Source organism: Oncorhynchus kisutch, linkage group LG15 (assembly GCF_002021735.2).
Source record: "Oncorhynchus kisutch isolate 150728-3 linkage group LG15, Okis_V2, whole genome shotgun sequence".
Classification (NCBI taxonomy): domain Eukaryota; kingdom Metazoa; phylum Chordata; class Actinopteri; order Salmoniformes; family Salmonidae; genus Oncorhynchus; species Oncorhynchus kisutch.
Window position 1 is genome coordinate 94840219 of NC_034188.2, and position 15623 is coordinate 94855841.

Below are 15623 nucleotides of genomic sequence, written 5' to 3' on the forward strand. Positions count from 1 at the left end.
GGGTTTATAGGACTATCTATCACCAGGGATGAACTCTCTAGACCCCAGAGGGGAAGTACTATGGAGCTAGTAGCTGAGGGTTTATAGGACTATCTATCACCAGGGATGAACTCTCTAGACCCCAGAGGGGAAGTACTATGGAGCTAGTAGCTGAGGGTTTATATGACTATCTATCACCAGGGATGAACTCTCTAGACCCCAGAGGGGAAGTACTATGGAGCTAGTAGCTGAGGGTTTATATGACTATCTATCACCAGGGATGAACTCTCTAGACCCCAGAGGGGAAGTACTATGGAGCTAGTAGCTGAGGGTTTATAGGACTATCTATCACCAGGGATGAACTCTCTAGACCCCAGAGGGGAAGTACTCTGGAGCTAGTAGCTGAGGGTTTATATGACTATCTATCACCAGGGATGAACTCTCTAGACCCCAGAGGGGAAGTACTATGGAGCTAGTAGCTGAGGGTTTATATGACTATCTATCACCAGGGATGAACTCTCTAGACCCCAGAGGGGAAGTACTATGGAGCTAGTAGCTGAGGGTTTATAGGACTATCTATCACCAGGGATGAACTCTCTAGACCCCAGAGGGGAAGTACTATGGAGCTAGTAGCTGAGGGTTTATAGGACTATCTATCACCAGGGATGAACTCTCTAGACCCCAGAGGGGAAGTACTATGGAGCTAGTAGCTGAGGGTTTATAGGACTATCTATCACCAGGGATGAACTCTCTAGACCCCAGAGGGGAAGTACTATGGAGCTAGTAGCTGAGGGTTTATAGGACTATCTATCACCAGGGATGAACTCTCTAGACCCCAGAGGGGAAGTACTATGGAGCTAGTAGCTGAGGGTTTATATGACTATCTATCACCAGGGATGAACTCTCTAGACCCCAGAGGGGAAGTACTATGGAGCTAGTAGCTGAGGGTTTATAGGACTATCTATCACCAGGGATGAACTCTCTAGACCCCAGAGGGGAAGTACTATGGAGCTAGTAGCTGAGGGTTTATAGGACTATCTATCACCAGGGATGAACTCTCTAGACCCCAGAGGGGAAGTACTATGGAGCTAGTAGCTGAGGGTTTATAGGACTATCTATCACCAGGGATGAACTCTCTAGACCCCAGAGGGGAAGTACTATGGAGCTAGTAGCTGAGGGTTTATAGGACTATCTATCACCAGGGATGAACTCTCTAGACCCCAGAGGGGAAGTACTATGGAGCTAGTAGCTGAGGGTTTATAGGACTATCTATCACCAGGGATGAACTCTCTAGACCCCAGAGGGGAAGTACTATGGAGCTAGTAGCTGAGGGTTTATAGGACTATCTATCACCAGGGATGAACTCTCTAGACCCCAGAGGGGAAGTACTATGGAGCTAGTAGCTGAGGGTTTATAGGACTATCTATCACCAGGGATGAACTCTCTAGACCCCAGAGGGGAAGTACTATGGAGCTAGTAGCTGAGGGTTTATAGGACTATCTATCACCAGGGATGAACTCTCTAGACCCCAGAGGGGAAGTACTATGGAGCTAGTAGCTGAGGGTTTATAGGACTATCTATCACCAGGGATGAACTCTCTAGACCCCAGAGGGGAAGTACTCTGGAGCTAGTAGCTGAGGGTTTATAGGACTATCTATCACCAGGGATGAACTCTCTAGACCCCAGAGGGGAAGTACTATGGAGCTAGTAGCTGAGGGTTTATAGGACTATCTATCACCAGGGATGAACTCTCTAGACCCCAGAGGGGAAGTACTATGGAGCTAGTAGCTGAGGGTTTATAGGACTATCTATCACCAGGGATGAACTCTCTAGACCCCAGAGGGGAAGTACTCTGGAGCTAGTAGCTGAGGGTTTATAGGACTATCTATCACCAGGGATGAACTCTCTAGACCCCAGAGGGGAAGTACTATGGAGCTAGTAGCTGAGGGTTTATAGGACTATCTATCACCAGGGATGAACTCTCTAGACCCCAGAGGGGAAGTACTATGGAGCTAGTAGCTGAGGGTTTATAGGACTATCTATCACCAGGGATGAACTCTCTAGACCCCAGAGGGGAAGTACTATGGAGCTAGTAGCTGAGGGTTTATATGACTATCTATCACCAGGGATGAACTCTCTAGACCCCAGAGGGGAAGTACTATGGAGCTAGTAGCTGAGGGTTTATATGACTATCTATCACCAGGGATGAACTCTCTAGACCCCAGAGGGGAAGTACTATGGAGCTAGTAGCTGAGGGTTTATAGGACTATCTATCACCAGGGATGAACTCTCTAGACCCCAGAGGGGAAGTACTCTGGAGCTAGTAGCTGAGGGTTTATATGACTATCTATCACCAGGGATGAACTCTCTAGACCCCAGAGGGGAAGTACTATGGAGCTAGTAGCTGAGGGTTTATATGACTATCTATCACCAGGGATGAACTCTCTAGACCCCAGAGGGGAAGTACTATGGAGCTAGTAGCTGAGGGTTTATATGACTATCTATCACCAGGGATGAACTCTCTAGACCCCAGAGGGGAAGTACTATGGAGCTAGTAGCTGAGGGTTTATAGGACTATCTATCACCAGGGATGAACTCTCTAGACCCCAGAGGGGAAGTACTCTGGAGCTAGTAGCTGAGGGTTTATATGACTATCTATCACCAGGGATGAACTCTCTAGACCCCAGAGGGGAAGTACTATGGAGCTAGTAGCTGAGGGTTTATATGACTATCTATCACCAGGGATGAACTCTCTAGACCCCAGAGGGGAAGTACTATGGAGCTAGTAGCTGAGGGTTTATAGGACTATCTATCACCAGGGATGAACTCTCTAGACCCCAGAGGGGAAGTACTATGGAGCTAGTAGCTGAGGGTTTATAGGACTATCTATCACCAGGGATGAACTCTCTAGACCCCAGAGGGGAAGTACTATGGAGCTAGTAGCTGAGGGTTTATAGGACTATCTATCACCAGGGATGAACTCTCTAGACCCCAGAGGGGAAGTACTATGGAGCTAGTAGCTGAGGGTTTATAGGACTATCTATCACCAGGGATGAACTCTCTAGACCCCAGAGGGGAAGTACTATGGAGCTAGTAGCTGAGGGTTTATATGACTATCTATCACCAGGGATGAACTCTCTAGACCCCAGAGGGGAAGTACTATGGAGCTAGTAGCTGAGGGTTTATAGGACTATCTATCACCAGGGATGAACTCTCTAGACCCCAGAGGGGAAGTACTATGGAGCTAGTAGCTGAGGGTTTATAGGACTATCTATCACCAGGGATGAACTCTCTAGACCCCAGAGGGGAAGTACTATGGAGCTAGTAGCTGAGGGTTTATAGGACTATCTATCACCAGGGATGAACTCTCTAGACCCCAGAGGGGAAGTACTATGGAGCTAGTAGCTGAGGGTTTATAGGACTATCTATCACCAGGGATGAACTCTCTAGACCCCAGAGGGGAAGTACTATGGAGCTAGTAGCTGAGGGTTTATAGGACTATCTATCACCAGGGATGAACTCTCTAGACCCCAGAGGGGAAGTACTATGGAGCTAGTAGCTGAGGGTTTATAGGACTATCTATCACCAGGGATGAACTCTCTAGACCCCAGAGGGGAAGTACTATGGAGCTAGTAGCTGAGGGTTTATAGGACTATCTATCACCAGGGATGAACTCTCTAGACCCCAGAGGGGAAGTACTATGGAGCTAGTAGCTGAGGGTTTATAGGACTATCTATCACCAGGGATGAACTCTCTAGACCCCAGAGGGGAAGTACTATGGAGCTAGTAGCTGAGGGTTTATAGGACTATCTATCACCAGGGATGAACTCTCTAGACCCCAGAGGGGAAGTACTATGGAGCTAGTAGCTGAGGGTTTATAGGACTATCTATCACCAGGGATGAACTCTCTAGACCCCAGAGGGGAAGTACTATGGAGCTAGTAGCTGAGGGTTTATAGGACTATCTATCACCAGGGATGAACTCTCTAGACCCCAGAGGGGAAGTACTATGGAGCTAGTAGCTGAGGGTTTATAGGACTATCTATCACCAGGGATGAACTCTCTAGACCCCAGAGGGGAAGTACTCTGGAGCTAGTAGCTGAGGGTTTATAGGACTATCTATCACCAGGGATGAACTCTCTAGACCCCAGAGGGGAAGTACTATGGAGCTAGTAGCTGAGGGTTTATAGGACTATCTATCACCAGGGATGAACTCTCTAGACCCCAGAGGGGAAGTACTATGGAGCTAGTAGCTGAGGGTTTATAGGACTATCTATCACCAGGGATGAACTCTCTAGACCCCAGAGGGGAAGTACTATGGAGCTAGTAGCTGAGGGTTTATAGGACTATCTATCACCAGGGATGAACTCTCTAGACCCCAGAGGGGAAGTACTATGGAGCTAGTAGCTGAGGGTTTATAGGACTATCTATCACCAGGGATGAACTCTCTAGACCCGAGAGGGGAAGTACTATGGAGCTAGTAGCTGAGGGTTTATAGGACTATCTATCACCAGGGATGAACTCTCTAGACCCCAGAGGGGAAGTACTATGGAGCTAGTAGCTGAGGGTTTATAGGACTATCTATCACCAGGGATGAACTCTCTAGACCCCAGAGGGGAAGTACTCTGGAGCTAGTAGCTGAGGGTTTATAGGACTATCTATCACCAGGGATGAACTCTCTAGACCCCAGAGGGGAAGTACTATGGAGCTAGTAGCTGAGGGTTTATAGGACTATCTATCACCAGGGATGAACTCTCTAGACCCCAGAGGGGAAGTACTATGGAGCTAGTAGCTGAGGGTTTATAGGACTATCTATCACCAGGGATGAACTCTCTAGACCCCAGAGGGGAAGTACTATGGAGCTAGTAGCTGAGGGTTTATAGGACTATCTATCACCAGGGATGAACTCTCTAGACCCCAGAGGGGAAGTACTATGGAGCTAGTAGCTGAGGGTTTATAGGACTATCTATCACCAGGGATGAACTCTCTAGACCCCAGAGGGGAAGTACTATGGAGCTAGTAGCTGAGGGTTTATAGGACTATCTATCACCAGGGATGAAATATCTCCTGTATGTTCACTTTATACTATGTTTATTTTTTAACCTGGGAAAGTCAGATGGTATAAAGTCAGCCCTGGATAGATATATCTAACATGGGAGATATAGAGTACACTACAGTACCGGATAGATATATATCTAACATGGGAGATATAGAGTACACTACAGTACCGGATAGATATATATCTAACATGGGAGATATAGAGTACACTACAGCACACTACAGTACCGGATTGATATATCTAACATGGGAGATATAGAGTACACTACAGTCCCGGAAAGATATATCTAACATGGGAGATATAGAGTACACTACACTACAGTCCCGAATAGATATATCTAACATGGGAGATATAGAGTACAGTACACTACAGTCCCGGACAGATATATCTAACAGGGTAGACATAGAGTATGGTACAGAACAGTCCCGGATAGCTATATCTAACATGGGAGATATAGAGTACATTACACTACAGTACAGTATGATCCCAAACACACCGCCCGGGCAACGAAGGAGTGGCTTCGTAAGAAGCATGTCAAGGACCTGGAGTGCCCTAGCCAGTCTCCAGATCTCAACCCCATAGAAAATCTTTGGAGGGAGTTGAATGTCCGTGCTGCCCAGCAACAGCACCAAAACATCACTGCTCTAGAGGAGATCTGCATGGAGGAATGGGCCAAAATACCAGCAACAGTGTGTGAAAACCTTGTGAAGACTTACAGAAAACGTTTGACCTCTGTCATTGCCAACAAAGGGTATATAACAAAGTTTTGAGATAAACTTTTGTTATTGACCAAATACTTATTTTCCACCATAATTTTTTTTTTTTTCATTTTGTCTGTCATAGTTGAGTGTACATATGATGAAAATTACAGGCCTTTCTCATCTTCTTAAGTGGGAGAACTTGCACAATTGGTGGCTCACTAATTACTTTTTTGCCCCACTGTATATACAGGGAGTACCAGTACCAGATTAATGTTGAACTACATACATGGAGTACCAGATCAATGTGGAGCTATATACAGGGAGTACCAGATCAATGTGGAGCTATATACAGGAAGTACCAGATCAATGTGAGGCTATATACAGGGAGTACCAGATCAATGTGGGGCTATATACAGTGCCTTGCGAAAGTATTCGGCCCCCTTGAACTTTGCGACCTCTCGATGTGCAAAACTGATAGAGACATACCCCAAGTGACTTTACAGCTGTAATCGCAGCAAAGGTGGCGCTACAAAGTATTAACTTAAGGGGGATGAATAATTTTGCACGCCCAATTTGTCAGTTTTTGATTTGTTAAAAAAGTTAGAAATATCCAATAAATGTCGTTCCACTTCATGATTGTGTTCCACTTGTTGTTGATTTCTTCACAAAAAAATACAGTTTCATATCTTTATGTTTGAAGCCTGAAATGTGGCAAAAGGTCGCAAAGTTCAAGGGGGCAGAGTACTTTCGCAAGGCACTGTACAGGAAGTATCAGTACAGATCAATGTGGAGCTATATACAGGGAGTACCAGATCAATTAACATATACAGCAAGGAACCAGATCTATGTGGAGCTATTACAGGGAGACCAGATCAATGTGGAGGCTATATACAGGAAGTAGGACCAGATCAATGTGGAGCTATATACAGGAAGTATCAGAATCAATGTGGAGCTATCTAAGTACCAGATCAATGTGGGCTATATACAGGAAGTATCAGTACCAGATCAATGTGGAGCTATATACAGGAAGTATCAGTACCAGATCAATGTGGAGCTATATACAGGGATTACCAGATCAATGTGGGGCTATATACAGGAAGTAAGTACCAGATCAATGTGGAGCTATATACAGGAAGTACCAGATCAATGTGGAGCTATATACAGGAAGTAAGTACCAGATCAATGTGGAGCTATATACAGGAAGTACCAGATCAATGTGGAGCTATATACAGGAAGAACCAGATCAATGTGGAACTATATACAGGAAGTATCAGTACCAGATCAATGTGGAGATATATACAGGGAGTACCAGATCAATGTGGAGCTATATACAGGGAGGACCAGATCAATGTGGGGCTATATACAGGGAGTATCAGTACCAGATCAATGTGGAGCTATATACAGGAAGTATCAATACCAGATCAATGTGGAGCTATATACAGGGAGTATCAGTACCAGATCAATGTGGCGCTATATACAGGGAGTACCAGATCAATGTGGAGCTATATACAGGAAGTACCAAATCCATGTGGAGCTATATACAGGAAGTACCATATCAATGTGGAGCTATATACAGGAAGTACAATATCAATGTGGAGCAAAATACAGGGAGGACCAGATCAATGTGGAGCTATATACAGGGAGTACCAGTACCAGATCAATGTGGAGCTATATACAGGAAGTACCTGATCAATGTGGAGCTATATACAGGAAGTACCTGATCAATGTGGAGCTATATACAGGGAGTACCTGATCAATGGGGAGCTATATACAGGAAGTACCAGTACCTGATCAACGGGGAGCTATATACAGGGAGTACAAGTACCAGATCAATGTGGGGCTATATACAGGGAGTACCTGTACCAGATCAATGTGGAGCTATATACAGGGAGTACCTGATCAATGGGGAGCTATATACAGGAAGTACCAGATCAATGTGCAGCTATATACAGGAAGTACCATATCAATGTGGAGCTATATACAGGGAGTACCAGTACCAGATCAATGTTGAACTATATACAGTGAGTACCAGATCAATGTGGAGCTATATACAGGAAGTACCATATCAATGTGGAGCTATATACAGGAAGTACCAGATCAATGTGGAGCTATATACAGGGAGTTCCAGTACGAGATCAATGTGGAGCTATATACAGGAAGTACCAGATCAATTCTACAAGGTATTTTATGTTGATATGTACATGAAGGCAGGGTAAAGTGACTAGGTATCAGGATAGATAATAATAAGGTACTTGAGGTAGATATGTACATGAAGATAGGGTAAAGTGACTAGGCATCAGGATAGATAATAAGGTATTTGAGGTAGATATGTACATGAAGGCAGGGTAAAGTGACTAGGCATCAGGATAGATAAAAATAAGGTATTTGAGGTAGATATGTTCATGAAGGCAGGGTAAAGTGACTAGGCATCAGGATAGATAATAAGGTATTTGAGGTAGATATGTACATGAAGGCCGGGTAAAGTGACTAGGCATCAGCCACCGAGGCGGTGCAGCCAACGGGTTTCTCCACGCATCGCGCCGACAGAAACAAACATCTTTCTGGTAAGAAGAGGGGCGGGGGCGTATGCCTTATGGCCAACGTGACATGATGTGATGAAAGAAACATACAGGAACTCAAATCCTTCTGTTCACCTGATTTAGAATTCCTCACAATCAAATGTAGATCGCATTATCTACCAAGAGAATTCTCTTCGATTATAATCACAGCCGTATATATCCCCCCCCAAGCAGACACATCGATGGCTCTGAACGAACTTTATTTAACTCTTTGCAAACTGGAAACGATTTATCCGGAGGCTGCATTCATTGTAGCTGGGGATTTTAACAAGGCTAATCTGAAAACAAGACTCCCTAAATTTTATCAGCATATCGATTGCGCAACCAGGGGTGGAAAGACCTTGGATCATTGTTACTCTAACTTCTGCGACGCATATAAGGCCCTGCCCTGCCCCGCCCCCCTTTCGGGAAAAGCTGACCACGACTCCATTTTGTTGATCCCTGCCTACAGACAGAAACTAAAACAAGAGGCTCCCACGCTGAGGTCTGTCCAACGCTGGTCCGACCAAGCTGACTCCACACTCCAAGACTGCTTCCATCACGTGGACTGGGACATGTTTCGTATTGCGTCACATAACAATATTGACGAATATGCTGATTCGGTGTGCGAGTTCATTAGAACGTGCGTTGAAGATGTCGTTCCCATAGCAACGATTAAAACATTCCCTAACCAGAAACCGTGGATAGATGGCAGCATTCGAGTGAAACTGAAAGCGCGAACCACTGCTTTTAATCAGGGCAAGGTGTCTGGTAACATGACCGAATACAAACAGTCCAGCTATTCCCTCCGCAAGGCTATCAAACAAGCTAAGCGTCAGTACAGAGACAAAGTAGAATCTCAATTCAACGGCTCAGACACAAGAGGCATGTGGCAGGGTCTACAGTCAATCACGGACTACAGGAAGAAATCCAGCCCAGTCACGGACCAGGATGTCTTGCTCCCAGGCAGACTAAATAACTTTTTTGCCCGCTTTGAGGACAATACAGTGCCACTGACACGGCCTGCAACGAAAACATGCGGTCTCTCCTTCACTGCAGCCGAGGTGAGTAAGACATTTAAACGTGTTAACCCTCGCAAGGCTGCAGGGCCAGACGGCATCCCTAGCCGCGCCCTCAGAGCATGCGCAGACCAGCTGGCCGGTGTGTTTACCGACATATTCAATCAATCCCTATACCAGTCTGCTGTTCCCACATGCTTCAAGAGGGCCACCATTGTTCCTGTTCCCAAGAAAGCTAAGGTAACTGAGCTAAACGACTACCGCCCCGTAGCACTCACATCCATCAACATGAAGTGCTTTGAGAGACTAGTCAAGGACCATATCACCTCCACCCTACCTGACACCCTAGACCCACTCCAATTTGCTTACCGCCCAAATAGGTCCACAGACGATGCAATCTCAACCACACTGCACACTGCCCTAACCCATCTGGACAAGAGGAATACCTATGTGAGAATGCTGTTCATCGACTACAGCTCGGCATTCAACACCATAGTACCCTCCAAGCTCGTCATCAAGCTCGAGACCCTGGGTCTCGACCCCGCCCTGTGCAACTGGGTAATGGACTTCCTGACGGGCCGCCCCCAGGTGGTGAGGGTAGGCAACAACATCTCCTCCCCGCTGATCCTCAACACTGGGGCCCCACAAGGGTGCGTTCTGAGCCCTCTCCTGTACTCCCTGTCACCCACAACTGCGTGGCCACGCACGCCTCCAACTCAATCATCAAGTTTGAGGTTGAGTACAGTGGTAGGCTTGATTACCAACAACGACGAGACGGCCTACAGGGAGGAGGTGAGGGCCCTCGGAGTGTGGTGTCAGGAAAATAACCTCACACTCAACGTCAACAAAACTAAGGAGATGATTGTGGACTTCAGGAAACAGCAGAGGGAACACCCCCCTATCCACATCGATGGAACAGTAGTGGAGAGGGTAGCAAGTTTTAAGTTCCTCGGCATACACATCACAGACAAACTGAATTGGTCCACTCACACAGACAGCATCGTGAAGAAGGCGCAGCAGCGCCTCTTCAACCTCAGGAGGCTGAAGAAATTCGGCTTGTCACCAAAAGCACTCACAAACTTCTACAGATGCACAATCGAGAGCATCCTGGCGGGCTGTATCACCGCCTGGTACGGCAACTGCACCGCCCTCAACCGTAAGGCTCTCCAGAGGGTAGTGAGGTCTGCACAACGCATCACCGGGGGCAAACTACCTGCCCTCCAGGACACCTACACCACCCGATGCTACAGGAAGGCCATAAAGATCATCAAGGACATCAACCACCCGAGCCACTGCCTGTTCACCCCGCTATCATCCAGAGGCGAGGTCAGTACAGGTGCATCAAAGCTGGGACCGAGAGACTGAAAAACAGCTTCTATCTCAAGGCCATCAGACTGTTAAACAGCCACCACTAACATTGAGTGGCTGCTGCCAACACACTGACAATGACACTGACTCAACTCCAGCCACTTTAATACAGGGAATTGATGGGAAATGATGTAAATATATCACTAGCCACTTTAAACAATGCTACCTTATATAATGTTACTTACCCTACATTATTCATCTCATATGCATACGTATATACTGTACTCTATATCATCGACTGTATCCTTATGTAATACATGTATCACTAGCTACTTTAACTATGCCACTTTGTTTACATACTCATCTCATATGTATATACTGTACTCGATACCATCTACTGTATCTTGCCTATGCTGCTCTGTACCATCACTCATTCATATATCCTTATGTACATATTCTTTATCCCCTTACACTGTGTATAAGACAGTAGTTTTGGAATTGTTAGTTAGATTACTTGTTGGTTATTACTGCATTGTCGGAACTAGAAGCACAAGCATTTCGCTACACTCGCATTAACATCTGCTAACCATGTGTATGTGACAAATAAAATTTGATTTGATTTGATTTGGATAGATAATAAGGTATTTGAGGTAGATATGTACATGAAGGTAGGGTAAAGTGACTAGGCATCAGGATAGATAATAATACGGTATTTGAGATAGATATGTACATGAAGGCAGGGTATAGTGACTCGGCCTCAAGATAGATAATAATAAGAGACACATCAAGAATAGCATAAATGTCTTTAGTGTGTATATATAGTCTAGTGGGTGTATATACTATGTTTATAAATAGTCTAGTGAGTGTGTATATAGTGTGTATATATAGTCTAGTGAGTGTGTATATATAGTCTAGTGAGTGTGTATATATAATCTAGTGAGGGTGTATATAGTGTATATATATATATATATATATATATATATATATATATATATATATAGTCTAGTGAGTGTGTATATATATTCTAGTAAGTGTGTATATAGTGTGTATATACAGTCTAGTGAGTGTGTATATAGTCTAGTGAGTGTATATAGTGTGATAGTCTAGTGAGTGTGTATATATAGTCTAATGAGTGTGTATATAGTGTGTATATATAGTCTAGTGAGTGTGTATATATAGTCTAGTGAGTGTGTATATAGTGTGTATATATAGTCTAGTGAGTGTGTATATATAGTCTAGTGAGTGTATATAGTGTGATAGTCTAGTGAGTGTGTATATATAGTCTAATGAGTGTGTATATAGTGTGTATATATAGTCTAGTGAGTGTGTATATATAGTCTAGTGAGTGTGTATATAGTGTGTATATATAGTCTAGTGGGTGTGTATATAGTGTGTATATATAGTCTGGTGAGTGTGTATATATAGTCTAGTGAGTGTGTATATATAGTCTGGTGAGTGTGTATATATAGTCTAGTGAGTGTGTATATATAATCTAGTGAGTGTGTATATATAGTCTGGTGAGTGTGTATATATAGTCTAGTGAGTGTGTATATATAGTCTGGTGAGTGTGTATATAGTGTGTATATATATAGTCTAGTGAAGGCCTCCATGAAGGCCTGATTCATACAGTTTCCTCTGAACAGTTGATGCTGAAATGTGCCTGTTACTTGATCTCTGTAAAGCATTTATTTGGGCTGCAATTTCTGAGGCTGGTAAATCTAATGAACTTATCCTCTGCAGCAGAGGTATCTCTGGGTCTTCCTTTCCTGTGGCGGTCCTCATGAGAGCCAGTTTCATCATTGCGCTTGATGGTTTTTGCAACTGCACTTGAAGAAACTTTAAAAGGTCTGGATTGACTGACCTTCACGTCTTAAAGTAATGATGGACTGTCGTTTCTCTTTGCTTATTTGAGCTGTTCTTTCCATAATATGGACTTGGTCTTTTACCAAATAGGGCTATCTTCTGTATACCATCCCTACCTCGTCACAACTCAACTCAAACACATTAAGAAGGAAAGAAATTCCACAAATAAACTTAACAAGGCACACCTGTTAATTGAAATGCATTCCAGGTGACTACCTCATGAAGCTGGTTGAGAGAATGCCAAGAGTGTGCAAAGCTGTCATCAAGGCAAAGGGTGGCTACTTTGAAGAATATCAAATATATTTGATTTGTTTAACAATTTTTGGGTTACTACGTGATTCCACATGTATAGTTTATAATTCATCATAGTTTTGATGCCTGTACTATTATTCTACAAAGTAGAAAACAGTGAAAATAAAAAAAACTTCAATGAGTATGTTTGTTCATACTTTTGACTGGTACTGTCATGAAGTTGAGTTTAAACAGAAACCACGAAGCAGAAGAAACCGTTACCTAATAAGCTGAATGTGCGGGGATACTGGTTAGAGGTCATTTGTACATGTAGGTTGGGGTGAAGTGACTATGCATAGATAATAAACAGCGAGTAGCAGCAGTGTACAAAAAAATGGAGGGGGGTCAATGTAAATAGTCTGGTTGCCATTTGATTAATTGTTCGTCAGTCTTATGGCTTTAGGGTAGAAGCTGTTAACAAGCCTTTTGGTCCTAGACTTGGCGCTCTGGTACCGCTTGACGTGCGGTAGCAGAGAAAACAGTCTATGACTTGGGTGACTGGAGTCTCTGACACTTTTATGGGCTTTCCTCTGATACCGCCTATTATATAGGTCCTATATAGGCAGGAAGCTTGGATCCAGTGATGTGCTGGGCCGTACGTACTACCCTCTGTAGCCGAGCAGTTGCCATATCAGGTGGTGATGCAACCAGTATGCTCTTGATGGTGCAGCTGTAGAACTTTTAGAGGATCTGGGGACCTGAGAGGGAAAAGGTTTTGTCCTGCCCTGTTCACGTCTTGGTATGTTTGGACCATGATAGTTCGTTGGTGATGTGGATACCAAGGAATTTGAAACTCACGACCTACTCCACTACATCCCATGTTGTGGATCAGCGTGGCAGATGTGTTGTTACCTATCCTCACCACCTGGGGGCGGCCCGTCAGGAAGTCCAGGATCCAGTTGCATGGGGAGGTGTTTAGTCCCAGGGTCCTTAGCTTAGTGATGAACTTTGTGGGAACTTTGGTGTTGAATGCTGAGCTGTAGTCAATGAACAGCATTTTCACATAGCTGTTCCTTTTGTCCAGGTGGGAAAGGGCAGTGTGGAGAGCGATTGAGATTGCGTCATCTGTGGATCTGTTGGGGTGGTATGTGCATTTGAGTGGGTATAGTTTATCCGGGAGGATGCTGTTAGTAATCATTAGTAAAGACATCACTTTCTCCTCTTTTAAAAGATCAAGCCTTGCTATGCATATTCATAAACATTACATAAATATTTATGAACATTGCCCTTTCCTTAGACCCTCACTGCTTGGAAGCATTCAAGACAATGTTTTTATTTTATTTCATCAGTGCCGCAGTTAAAAATGCAATTAAGTGTGATGGCTTGCTGGAGGAGGTCCTTACATCCTTTTCAGTAATAACAGAGCAGAGTACTAATAGTGGTAAAGCTATTCAATTATTTAATAACCTCCCACCAACAGAGCTGATGTTCATTAGCATGAAGAAGCAAGCTACTACATGACAGGATAGGGTGGGCCAACATCACCACCTGTGTGGGTGTTAGTGTCACTTTGTTTTGGTGAGTAATAGATAAGGCAACACTTGTTACAAACAAGGTCTTTCTTCTTGTACATAGATCTGATCTGGGGAATCTGATCTGGGGAAATTGAAGGAATGTCAGACAGACATAGCTCATGTCTATCTCTCTCTGGAGACAGCCATTACAGATGTTATAATCATGTCATTCTCTAGTACCCTGGTTCAATCCTGGACTGTATCACAACCTTGCCGTGATCGGGAGTCCCATAGGGCTGCGCCCAATCGGCACAAAATAAGAATTTGTTCCTAAATGACTTGCCTACTTAAATAAAGGTTCAATTAAATTACATTTGAAAATTCAAAAATGGCAAGATGTTATAATCATGTCATTCTCTCTCTGGAGACAGTCGCATGGGACTCCCTATCACGGCCGGTTGTAATACAGCCCGGGATCGAACCTTGGTCTGTAGTGACACCTCTAGCACTGTGATGCAGTGCTTTACACGTCTGCGTGTGCTATCACTCGCATGTTGATTCTGTCCCCACACACCGTACGCGATCAGGACATGCAGGTTGAAATATCAAAAACAAACTCTGAACAAACTATATTCATTTGGAAACAGGTTGATAAGCAAAAATTCATGGCAATTTAGCTAGCTAGCTTCCTGTTTCTAGCTAATTTGCCATGGGATATAAACATTGGGTTGTTATTTTACCTGAAATGCACAAGGTCCTCTGCTCAGACAATTCATCCACAGATAAATGGGTAAAAGTTTGTTTTCGAGTAATCTCTCCTCCTTCCGGCTTCTTCTTCTTTGCTGTTTTATACTCTTGTGAATTCAATGGTTTTTACTAGATTGGCCAAGATAGGCAGCACCAAGTCATTACAAAAGTTATAGACAAACAACATGAAAAACTACTCAAATTAAAAATATTGACAGGTCAGGGAATCAGCCTCAAAATCCTTCACCAGTGATTTAAAAACACCAATCGGGACAAACACCAATCCGAAGCGGTGCAGCCAGCGGGTTTCTCCACGCATCGCGCGGACAGAAACGAACATCTTTCTGGTAAGAAGAGGGGCGGGGGCGTATGCCTTATGGCCAACGTGACATGGTGTGATGAAAGAAACATACAGGAACTCAAATCCTTCTGTTCACCTGATTTAGAATTCCTCACAATCAAATGTAGATCGCATTATCTACCAAGAGAATTCTCTTCGATTATAATCACAGCCGTATATATCCCCCCCCCAAGCAGACACATCGATGGCTCTGAACGAACTTTATTTAACTCTCTGCAAACTGGAAACGATTTATCCGGAGGCTGCATTCATTGTAGCTGGGGATTTTAACAAGGCTAATCTGA